This window comes from Myxine glutinosa, chromosome 5 (assembly GCF_964187855.1).
Source record: "Myxine glutinosa chromosome 5, kmMyxGlut1.1, whole genome shotgun sequence".
NCBI lineage: Eukaryota > Metazoa > Chordata > Myxini > Myxiniformes > Myxinidae > Myxine > Myxine glutinosa.
In genome coordinates this window covers 21619329-21631483 of record NC_136265.1, presented here as the reverse complement: position 1 = coordinate 21631483, position 12155 = coordinate 21619329, and the positions used below count along the sequence as shown (strand labels likewise).

Sequence of the window (12155 nt, the reverse complement as noted above, 5' to 3'; positions counted from 1 at the left end):
ATTTCCGGCCGTGAAAAACTACTCCCTACGGCCGCGAGATTTCTAAAAAATAATTATTCGTCAATTTTAGAATATTTGACGCCGTTTTCACCCTCCGAAACGCGTAATAAGGTTTTCTGAAATAATTTTTGAAATGCTCGAATCTCATTGGTTCCGGTGTTTGGTGACGATTTTCGTTGAAGATAACGAGGTTGGTTTTAAAGTATTTTAATTACACATTAGAAGTGCATCAGATGGTGAATCAAACAAAGACGGGTGAAACAAACTCCTATTGAACGTTTTCTCAATTTTTTAATGCATACTTCCGCATCCGGACGATGGCGGCTTCCATTGAGTGATTTGGTTTTAGAAATATTTTTTCAAATGCTCGAATCTCTTTGGTTCCGGTGTTTGGCGACGATTTTCGTTGAAGATAACCAGGCCCGTGCGGGCCGAGGTTGGTCTTGAAGTATTTTAGTTACAAATTAGAGGTGCATAAGATGGTGAATCAAACAGACGGGTGAAACAAACTCCTATTGAACCTTTTTCAATTTGTTATGCATACTTCCGCATCCGCAAGATGGCGGCCTCCATTGAGCGATTTGGTGCGTCACAGCTTCGGAATTCTCAAGCCAAGGGATCCAGCATAATCTGGTTTTCAACATAATACGTACGCGTTCATTCACAACACCGGCTTCGCCGGCTACTAGTACCCGACTGTAGAGCTGCAATGAGCCGGCGAAGCCAAAGCCTCTTGTCACTATTTTACCCATCACGATGGAATCAGTGGGTTAGGTAGTTGCTAGTATGTCGGTGTAGTAGGTACCGTACCTGGTAAGACTTGGTAAAAGATAAGAGCAGACAGTCCTCCCCAATACCTACATGCAATAAATGTCACAAAAAGCTTAAGGAAGTAACTATACGATGTGCTAGCTTAAGGCCTATTTTAAGAAATTTTAACTGAGCTTAACATACGTTTTCACAGTATGTGTGTCGTCTTCGAACTTCAGTCACTGTCAGAACTGGTTCTCTCTGGGCACTGCGGCTTCCCCCACCAGAAGAAGTTATCTTGCAGTAAGATCAGTGCCGACAGGTCAGACGATAGCGCCGTTTCAACGGCAATGTGTGACTGTCAATCAAACCGTGTCGATCGCGCTGATTGGCTGACCTAAGCTGATCGCTGATTGGTCAGCTCACAAAATTTCGCAAATTCAAACCTAAAATGACACCATTTGCATTCTGGATGAGATTAAAATTGATAAAATTTACTTTTTGATTAATAAGGTGAATTCCGTCTCAACTTCGGATATTTCTGGCCATGAGATCTCTAAAAAATAATTCTTCGTCAATTTTAGAATATTTGACGCCGTTTTCAGCCTCCGAAACACGTAATAAGCTTTTTTGAAGTATTTTTTCAAATGCTCGAATCTCATTGGTTCCGGTGTTTCGTGACGATTTTCGTTGAAGACAACCAGGGTCCATGCGGGCCCAGGGAACGAGGTTGGTCTTAAAGTATTTTAATTACAAATTTGAGGTGCATAAGATTGTGAATCACTGGTGTTGGGCTAGCGGCTAGAGTGCCGGCTTAGGATCCGAGGATCCTGGGTTCGAATCCCGGTTGCATCGCTGAATTAACGCCAGTGGGGTTGACTCAGCCTGTCATCCTTCTAAGGTCGGCTAATTGAGTACCAGTTCACTGGTAATTCCCTGTTTGTCGTAAAAAGGCGGCAAAAAGGGTTGGCGACAGGAAGGGCATCCGGCCGTAAAACATTGCTTCAAAAAGGGGACCAAAAATCAACAACAACCACGGTTCCCAAAAAAGGCCAACCCCCACTTTGCGGGGAAAAATGGCCTCTAAAGGCGGTTATTATTTTAAAAAAAATAAGATTGTGATTCAAACAAAGACGGGTGAAACAAACTCCGATTGAACGTTTTTCAATTTGTTATGCATACTTCCGCATCCACAAGATGGCGGCCTCCATTGAACAAATTGGTGCGTCACAGCTTCGGAATTCTCAAGCCAAGGGATCCAGCATAATCTGGTTTTCAACATAATACGGACGCGTTTATTCACAACACCGGCTTTGCCGGCTACTAGTACCCGACTGCAAAGCCGCAATGAGCCGGCGAAGCCAAAGCCTCTTGCCACTATTTTACCCATCACGATGGCATCAGTAGGTTAGGTAATTTTTTTTTTTTTTTTTTTTTTTTTTTTTTTTTGTATACTGAATCGAGGCTCGTGAAAGAGCTAATGGTCGTAGGTAGGTGTAGTAGGCACCGTACCTCGTTCAAAATGACACCATTTGCATTCTGGATGAGATTAAGATTTATAAAATTTCCTTCTTGATTAATTCGGTGAATTCCGTCTCAACTTCGGATATTCCCGGCCGTGAAAAACTATCCCCTACAGCCGCGAGGTTTCTAAAAAATAATTCTTCGTCAATTTTAGAATATTTGACGCCGTTTTCAGCCTCCGAAATGTGGTAAAAAGCTTTTTGAAATATTTTTTCAAATGCTCGAATCTCATTGGTTCCAGTAATTGGTGACGATTTTCGTTGAAGATAACCAGGGCCCGTGTGGGCCCGGGGAACGAGGTTGGTCTTAAAGTATTTTAATTACAAATTAGAGGTGCATAAGATTGTGAATCAAACAAAGACGGGTGAGACAAACTCCGATTGAACTTTTTTCAATTTGTTATGCACACTTCCGCATCCGCAAGATGGCGGCCTCCATGGAGCGATTTGATGCGTCAAAGCTTCGAAATTCTCAAGGGATCCAGCAAAATCTGGCTTTTCAACATAATACGTACGCGTTCATTCACAACACCGGCTTCGCCGGCTACGAGTACCCGACTGCAAAGCCGCAATGAGCCGGCGATGCCAAAGCCTCTTGCCACTATTTTACCCATCACTATGACTATGGCATCAGTAGGTTAATAGGTAGTTGGTTGAAGGTAGGTGTAGTCGGTACCGTACCTAGTTCAAAATGACACCATTTGCTTTCTGGATGAGATTAAAATTTATAAAATTTCCTTCTTGATTAATTCGGTGAATTCCGTCTCAACTTCGGATATTTCCGGCCGTGAAAAACTATCCCCTATGGCCGCGAGATTTCTAAAAAATAATTTTTCGTCAATTTTAGAATATTTGACGCCGTTTTCAGCGTCCGAAACACGTAATAAGCTTTTTTGAAATATTTTTTCAAATGCTCGAATCTCATTGGTTCCGGTGTTTGGTGACGATTTTCGTTCAAGACAACCAGGGCCCGGGGAACAAGGTTGGTCTTTTTTTTTTTCTTTTTTTTTTTTTGTGTACAGAGTCGAGCCTTGTGAAAGAGCTAACATTTATCAAACAAACAAGCAAACAAACTATATAAAAAGGGGAGCGGTCGACAAGATGGGGAGAGAAGGGGAGGAAGCACACAAACACAACATTTGAGAGCAGGGACATCGGGAGATGTTTTTGGAGGGAGAGGGCCTGGGGGGAGGCAGGATAGGTATAAAACACAAGGACACCAAGGACTTCCAGGAAAGAAGTCAAAAGTCACCTCAAAAAAGTGGATTTGGGGTGAAATTAGCGGGGGTAGAAAATATCAAGGTTTTGGATGGGGGAAGATAAGAGATGGTGGTGAACAGCCGTTTTAAAGACCTGGAGGGAGGAGTGGGATTGAAGAGAGTGAGGGAGTTTGTTCCAGAGGTGGGAGAAAAGAGGAATGAAGGAGTGAAGGTGAGCAGAGAGTCTTGATTTTGGCAGTTTAACCATAAGAGGGTTGCAGGCAGATCTTGTGCGACCTGCAGGAATATTTGGGGGACAGAGCCCAGAGAGAGCTGGGGGAGCAAGGCCGGAGAGGAGTCGGTAGAAGACGGAAAGACCACCAACCTGCCTGCGGTGATTAAGTGAAAGGCCCTCGGAGATAGCGTTATCGCGGGAGATTCCAATGATTCTGAACGCTTTGGTTTCAACAGCGTGAAGACGAGCTAGGTGTGAGGCAGGAGCACCAGCCCAGAGGGGAGAGCAGTACTCCATTGAGCTGCGGATGAAAGCCTTGTATGTGGTGAGGAGCTCAGGTGTGCCAAGGAAGTACTTCGCACGACGGAGGATGCCCAGTCGGCGACTGGTTTTGGAGGTTTTCCCAGGAAAGATCCTGGCAGATAGTGAGACCCAAAAGCTTGAGTGACAGAACTTCTTGGAGAGGAATATTCAGAAAGTCGATGGGAGGGTTGTCCAGTCGGTCTTTTCGGAGAGACATCGTAAGAGTGTGAGATTTGTCAGGATTGAAAGACATGTTCCACTTGTTTGCCCAGTCTGTGATTTTGTCCAGGTCTGCAGAGAGTGAGGAGGCTGCAGACTGCCGATCTGAGGGATGAGGAATGGAGCGGCAGAGAGTGGAGTCATCAGCAAAGAGATAGAGAGGATTTTCAAGAGTCAGAGAGATCATTGATGAAGACCAGAAAAAGCACAGGGCCCAGAACACTGCCTTGGGGAACTCCAGCCTGAACAGTAAGAGGAGATGAGAGAAACCCATTCAGGGCCACACGTTGACGACGACTAGAGAGGAAGTCCGCCAGCCATGCGTGGAGATTTCCATGGATACCAAAGGAGGAGAGTTTGGTGAGCAGAGCGGGGTGCCAGACCGTATCGAAGGCACGCGATATGTCGAGGGAGACAGCTCTAATTTCCTGTTTGGCATTGAGGACCTCCATCCATTGTTGAGACAGCAGAAGCAGCATGTCCAGAGTAGAGTGGCCTGGTCTGAAACCAAATTGATGATGACAGATCAAGCCATTGGAGAAGAGGAAAGATTTCATATCCGAAGCAATGATGGATTCCATGACTTTGCTGATAATTGGGAGAAGGCTGATTGGTCTGTAGTTGCTAGGATCTGTTTTTGCACCTTTTTTGTGCAAAGCGGTCATGTTGGCTGATTTCCAAGCAGATGGCAGTTGACCTTGAGCAAAAGAGAGGGTGAAAAGAACAGAGAGAGGGAGTGAAAGAGCGGAAGAACATGATTTTAGGACCCGTGGGCTGATGCCGTCAGGTCCAGTTGCAGAATCAGAGTCGAGGGTTGACAGAAACTTTTCCACCTTGTCAGGAGGAAAGGACACGGAGTCCAGGAGCAGCTGGGGACGACTGGGTATGGTGGGTACAGAGAGGGATGGATTTGGGACACAAGATTTAGAGGCAAACACAGAGTTGAGGCATTCAGCTTTTTCACGTGCGGAGTCAGCTGTGTAGCCGTTTGAGGTAAGGGAGGGGATGGAGGGGGAACAAACACCAGAAACAGATTTGACCAGACGCCACCAGGATTTGGAAGAGGGAGACAGATAAGAGAGTTCGGTCTTGAGAACGGAGAGATATTGTTTCCTGGCTCTCCTGAGGGTGGACACACACTTGTTTCGGGCTTTGTGAAAGGAAATGAGATTTCCTTCCGTTGGATTTGCTTTGCAGGAGATGAAGGCAAGTTGTTTCTGGGCAACAGCCTCACCACAAGATTCCGTGTACCATGGACGGGAGGAAGGGTATGACAACTGAAGATGAGATGGGATAAATCTGTGCATGAGAGAGAGCAATTTACTTTGGAAGAATTCCCAGGATGAGTTGATGTCAGAGGTGGAAGAGATGGGAGACCAGTCCAGATGACTGCTTATGATGGCTGATGATGATGGCTGCTTGAAGACCGTGCCAGTTGGCCTGAGTGAAATGCCAGACGCGTCGACGCTGAGCAGGCTCCCTGAGAATGGTCAGAGAGATGTCCACTTTAACAAGGACATGATCAGATGATCCGATTGGAGCAGAAGCAGAGCAGCAGACATTTTCAGGGAAGTTAGTCATAACCAAGTCCAGAAGAGAAGATGGTCCGTTGACTGAGATCCGGGTCGGGAAATTGACAGATTGTGTCAGTCCCAGTGAGTCGCAGAAGTCCTTTGCTGAGGAGCCATGGCTGGTGAGAGAGGTACCCACACCCAGCCAACTGGCATGGTGACAATTGAAATCACCACATATGAGGAAGAGAGAGTTGGGATGAGTAGATCGAAGTTGGTCCATATTATCAGACAGCGAAATGTAGATGGAGTCATCACTGTTTGGTGGACGGTACAACACACATATGAACAAGAGGTGGGAGCGAAGGGGAAGCCGTAGCCAGAGGTATTCCTGGGGGTGAGGTGGAGAGAGTGCAGTGCAGGGCGAGTGAGGAAGAGAGTTTTTGATAAAGATAGCAACCCCACCTCCAGGACGAGGCTCAGGTCTATCATACCAGAGGAGGGAGTAACCCGGGAGAGATACTAAGGAATCAGAGACATCATGAAGGAGGAAAGTTTCTGTTAAGCAGATCACGTCTGGTTTGACAGAAGCAACCTGTATGGAGAGATCAGTTAAGTTTGAACGAAGGCCCCGGATGTTTGAGGTCCATACCGTTAATGAAGAGGACGGGGGAGCATCGGATACAGAACAGGGGGGAGGAGGGGTAGGGTAAGATGTGGAAGAGGTGGAAGAGGTAGGGAGAGCTGTTGAAGGTGTGTCAGAGATGTCAGAATAGCTCGGAGAAAGGGAAGGATGGGGCGGACAAAAGGTTTGATGGTGATTGGGTGAGGCACAATGAGGTGTTATTTGAGGAGGGGGAAGAGCGAGGCAGAAGGTTGGGGGAGATGGAGGTGAGAGTTGGAAGGGGGAAGAAGCGGGGAGGACGCTTTGAGGAGGGGGAGTGAGAGGGGGGAAATTGAGAAGAAATGAGGGTGGGGAGATTTGAAGGGGAGGGGCGAGGGGGGAGTTTGGGAGGGAAGGGACAAGGGGAGGGATTTGAAAGGGATGGGATATGGGCGAGATTTGGAGGGGAGGGGTGAGGGAGGAGTCTAGGAGGGAAGGGGCGAGGGGGAGTCTTGGAGGGGAGGGGTGGAGGAGGGAGGGGACAAGGGGGGAGATTTAAAAGGGATGGGTGATGGGGAGGATTAGGAGGGGAGGGGAAAGGGGGAAGATTTGAAAGGGATGGGTGATGGGGAAGATTTGGAGGGGAGGGGTGATGGGGAAGATTTGGAGGGGAGGGGTTATGGGGAGGAGTTGGAGGGGAGGGGTGAGATTGGATTTTAGAAAGTGTACGATTAATGGGAAACGAACATTCATTGCAAAATGAGTTTCTTGTGACCTTCGAGTTAAAAATACGTTTAAGGACGCTGGATGGAGGATGGAGTGCAGGAGTTTACTTTAGAGAATGTAGAAAAAAGGCACGATAGGAGATGGATTTTTTTTTGGGGATGAATAGATTTGGTGAGCAAGTCGAAAGCAGCCTTTCAAAGAAGAAGAAGAAAAAGGTGTTATAATATCTTAATGTATTTTATTTACAAATTAGAGGTGCATAAGATTGTGAATCAAACAATGACGGGTGACGGGTGAAAGAAACTCCGAATGAACGTTTTTAATTTGTTATGCATACCTCCGCATCCGCAAGATGGCGCCCTCCACTGCGCTTCGGATTCTCGAGCCAAGGCATAATCAGGTTTTCAACATAATACGTACGCGTTCATTGACAACACCGGCTTCGCCGGCTATGAACCTCCAGCATCCATATCCGAGGTATTTAGGTACGTAGCGTATATAGATCCTCACGACGGCTCTGAAAACTACAGAAATACCAAAACGAAGAAGAAGAAGATTTTAACCGGGACAAAGAACTTCCGGTTGATCTTCCAAACCTCGGACTGTAACTGTTCCTGTGACGAAGGTTCACGTCGTCTGATCGAAAGAGGTTTGTTCTGAGAGTCATTTTATTAATAATACTGAGAAATATCTATAAAACGTTCATTTAAAGATAAAATAATTTCCTGTTCGTTGATGTATGATGATGGGAAAGCAGGAAAGTTAAACGAGTTTATATTTAATGTGCGATGAGGTATTTGATTGTTCATTTAATGAGGTGTTTTTCACTCGTTTTGTTTCATTCACCACGTTGTTTTATTTCACGTCATCACGAAACTTCCCACAACGATGATTAAACCTCTTTCTTCATTTTAACTATAAATCACTATCAGTCACAAAGTGTTTATAATTATCTTGTATATCCAATGTGACCGGTAAATGAAGAGGTGTAACAAGGGTACGATGTACAATTGTGTACAAATATGTATATACGATGTACCGTGACGATGTACAATTATCTACTTTCCCTCTTCTGGTGAATAGTTAACGTTCACAACCTAAATGTAGATGGAAAACCTGATTCGTAATTTAGAAATATCAAAAAGATCCTCTGGGTCTAAAATGTAACATTCCTGGTTTATCTTCCCACCGAGATTCCATCCTTGCTTAAATTGGACTCCTCAAGGAAATTAATCTGGAATTCCAGAACTGCGAGTCCGTGTCCGTGTCTGTGTCTGTGTCTGTCTGTCTCTGCCGTGCCGGTCCTGTGTCTGTATCTGTCGCTCCCGTGCCGGTCTGTGTGTGTGTCTGCCGTGCCGGTCTGTGTCTCTCTCTCCCGTGCCGGTCTGTGTCTGTGTCTGTGTCTCTTACTCCAGTGCCGGTCTGTGTCTGTCTCTGCCGGTCTGTGTCTGTCTCTCCCATGCCGGTCTGTGTCTGACTCTCCCGTGCCGGTCTGTGTCTGTCTCTCCCGTGCCGGTCTGTGTCTGTCTCTCCCGTGCCGGTCTGTGTGTCTCTCCCGTGCCGGTCTGTGTCTGTCTCTCCCGTGCCGGTCTGTGTCTTCCCGTGCCGGTCTGTGTGTCTCTCCCATGCCGGTCTGTGTCTGTCTCTCCCGTGCCGGTTTGTGTCTGTCTCTGCCTGTCCGTCTCTGCCGGTCTGTGTCTGTCTCTGCCTGTCTGTCTCTGCCGGTCTGTGTCTGTCTCTCCCATGCCGGTCTGTGTCTGTCTCTGCCGTGCCGGTCTGTGTCTGTCTCTGCCGTGCCGGTCTGTGTCTGTCTCTGCCGTGATGTTCTGTGTCTGTCTCTGCCGTGCCGGTCTGTGTCTGTCTCTGCCGTGCCGGTCTGTGTCTGTCTCTGCCGTGCCGGTCTGTGTCTGTCTCTGCCGTGCTGGTCTGTGTCTGTCTCTGCCGTGCCGGTCTGTGTCTGTCTCTGCCGTGCCGGTCTGTGTCTGTCTCTGCCGTGCCGGTCTGTGTCTGTCTCTGCCGTGCCGGTCTGTGTCTGTCTCTGCCGTGCCGGTCTGTGTCTGTCTCTGCCGTGCCGGTCTGTGTCTGTCTCTGCCGTACCGGTCTGTGTCTGCCTCTGCCGTGCCGGTCTGTGTCTGTCTCTGCCGTGCCGGTCTGTGTCTGTCTCTGCCGTGCCGGTCTGTGTCTGTGGCTGTCTCTGCCGTGCCGGTCAGTGTCTGTCTCTGCCGTGCCGGTCAGTGTCTGTCTCTGCCGTGCCGGTCTGTGTCTGTCTCTGCCGTGCCGGTCTGTGTCTGTCTCTGCCGTGCCGGTCTGTGTCTGTCTCTGCCGTGATGTTCTGTGTCTGTCTCTGCCGTGCCGGTCTGTTTCTGTCTCTGCCGTGCCGGTCTGTGTCTGTCTCTGCCGTGCCGGTCTGTGTCTGTCTCTGCCGTGCCGGTCTGTGTCTGTCTCTGCCGTACCGGTCTGTGTCTGTCTCTGCAGTGCTGGTCTGTCTGTCTCTGCCGTGCCGGTCTGTGTCTGTGGCTGTCTCTGCCGTGCCGGTCTGTGTCTGTCTCTGCCGTGCCGGTCTGCGTCTGTCTCTGCCGTGCCGGTCTGTGTCTGTCTCTGCCGTGCCGGTCTGTGTCTGTCTCTGCCGGTCTGTGTCTGTCTCTGCCGTGCCGGTCTGTGTCTGTCTCTGTCTCTGTCTCTGCCGGTCTGTGTCTGTCTCTGTCTCTGTCTCTGCCGGTCTGTGTCTGTCTCTGTCTCTGCCGGTCTGTGTCTGTCTCTGTCTCTGCCGTGCCGGTCTGTATCTGTCTCTGCCGTACCGGTCTGTATCTGTCTCTGCCGTACCGGTCTGTGTCTGTCTCTGCCGGTCTGTGTCTGTGTCTGTCTCTGCCGTGCCGGTCTGTGTCTGTGTCTGTCTCTGCCGTGCCGGTCTGTGTCTGTGTCTGTCTCTGCCGTGCCGGTCTGTGTCTGTGTCTGTCTCTGCCGTGCCGGTCTGTGTCTGTGTCTGTGTCTGTCTCTGCCGTGCCGGTCTGTGTCTGTCTCTGCCGTGCCGGCCTGTGTCTGTCTCTGTCTCTGCCGGTCTGTGTCTGTCTCTGTCTCTGCCGGTCTGTGTCTGTCTCTGTCTCTGCCGGTCTGTGTCTGTGTCTGTCTCTGTCTCTGTCTCTGCCGTGCCGGTCTGTGTCTGGCTCTGCCGTGCCGGTCTGTCTCTGTGTCTGTGTCTGTGTCTGTGTCTGTCTCTGCCGTGCCGGTCTGTGTCTGTGTCTGTCTCTGCCGTGCCGGTCTGTGTCTGTCTCTGCCGTGCCGGTCTGTGTCTGTCTCTGCCGTGCCGGTCTGTGTCTGTCTCTGCCGTGCCGGTCGGTGTCTGTCTCTGCCGTGCCGGTCGGTGTCTGTCTCTGCCGTGCCGGTCGGTGTCTGTCTCTGCCGTGCCGGTCTGTGTCTGTCTCTGCCGTGCCGGTCTGTGTCTGTCTCTGCCGTGCCGGTCTGTGTCTGTGTCTGCCGTGCCGGTCTGTGTCTGTCTCTGCCGTGCAGGTCTGTGTCTGTCTCTGCCGTGCAGGTCTGTGTCTGTATCTGCCGTGCCGGTCTGTGTCTGTCTCTGCCGTGCCGGTCTGTGTCTGTCTCTGCCGGGCCGGTCTGTGTCTGTTTCTGTCTCTGCCGTGCCGGTCTGTGTCTGTCTCTGCCGTGCCGGTCTGTGTCTGTCTCTGCCGTGCCGGTCTGTGTCTGTCTCCGCCGTGCCGGTCTGTGCCTGTCTGTGCCTGTCTGTGCCTGTCACTGCCGTGCCGGTCTGTGCCTGTCACTGCCGTGCCGGTCTGTGCCTGTCTCTGCCGTGCCGGTCTGTGCCTGTCTCTGCCGCGCCGGTCTGTGTCTGTCTCTGCCGTGCCTGTCTGTGCCTGTCTCTGCCGTGCCGGTCTGTGTCTGTCTCTGCCGTGCCGGTCTGTGTCGGTCTCTGCCGTGCCGGTCTGTGTCGGTCTCTGCCGTGCCGGTCTGTGTCGGTCTCTGCCGTGCCGGTCTGTGTCGTTCTCTGCCGTGCCGGTCTGTGTCTGTCTCTGCCGTGCCGGTCTGTGTCTGTCTCTGCCGTGCCGGTCTGTGTCTGTCTCTGCCGGTCTGTGTCTGTCTCTGCCGGTCTGTGTCTGTCTCTGCCGTGCCGGTCTGTGTCTGTCTCTGCCGTGCCGGTCTGTGTCTGTCTCTGCCGTGCCGGTCTGTGTCTGTCTCTGCCGTGCCGGTCTGTGTCTGTCTCTGCCGTGCCGGTCTGTGTCTGTATCTGCCGTGCCGGTCTGTGTCTGTCTCTGCCGTGCCGGTCTGTCTCTGTCTCTGCCGTGCCGGTCTGTCTCTGTCTCTGCCGTGCCGGACTGTGTCTGTCTCTGCCGGTCTGTGTCTGTCTCTGCCGTGCCGGTCTGTGTCTGTCTCTGCCGTGCCGGTCTGTGTCTGTCTCTGCCGTGCCGGTCTGTGTCTGTCTCTGCCGTGCCGGTCTGTGTCTGTCTCTGCCGTGCCGGTCTGTGTCTGTGTCTGTCTCTTCCGTGCCGGTCTGTGTCTGTGTCTGTCTCTGCCGGTCTATCTGTCTGTCTCTGCTGTGTGAAGCGTACAACACCCAGCCTTCGATGTATACGTCTCCCATCCAAGCATAAACCGAGTTTCTGGGATAACAGGATTATGCGTGTTGAACCTGAAAAGTTTAACTTCCAGGAAAGTGGAGACGCTTTGGAACATGTGTGTGAGTGTTACGTGTTCCTCCCCGACCTCCTGGTCTCTGTATACCTCCGAACACCTCCGAACCCCGGGAGGAATCACGGCAGAAAAATATATATTTCCGTGTCGAAATCAATAAGGAAACAACACCAATGATTACGAACAAACCAATAATATATTATAAATCACACAGGAATAAGATTACCACAAATGACAATTAAGAGTGCACTCTCTATTCCATCAGCTAGCATGCATAAAGTAACACAGTGTTCCAAGTGAGTGGAACGAACCTTCCCCAATGTCTCTATATTCCCGTCTTCGAGCTCAGAGTTGGTCCCCTCCAGTGATCAACGGAGCGATGTCGACTCTAAACCAGAATCTCGTTCCGAGGGCAGGCACAGACTCGCTGCCCAAAACGGAACC

General features: G+C 50.1%; 1 protein-coding gene across 3 annotated transcripts in view; it reads left to right on the top strand.

The window, feature by feature from the left end:
- Positions 1-7379: 7379 nt before the first annotated feature.
- Positions 7380-12155, top strand: part of LOC137427865 (uncharacterized) — a 51025-nt gene continuing 46249 nt past the window's right edge. For 2 of the 3 annotated variants that reach the window (XM_078777691.1, XM_068117643.2), the window contains exon 1: positions 7380-7719. The gene's annotated coding sequence lies outside the window, so the exon portion shown is untranslated. The remainder of the gene's footprint in view (positions 7720-12155) is intronic. The other variant, XM_068117644.2, reaches the window with a different exon arrangement.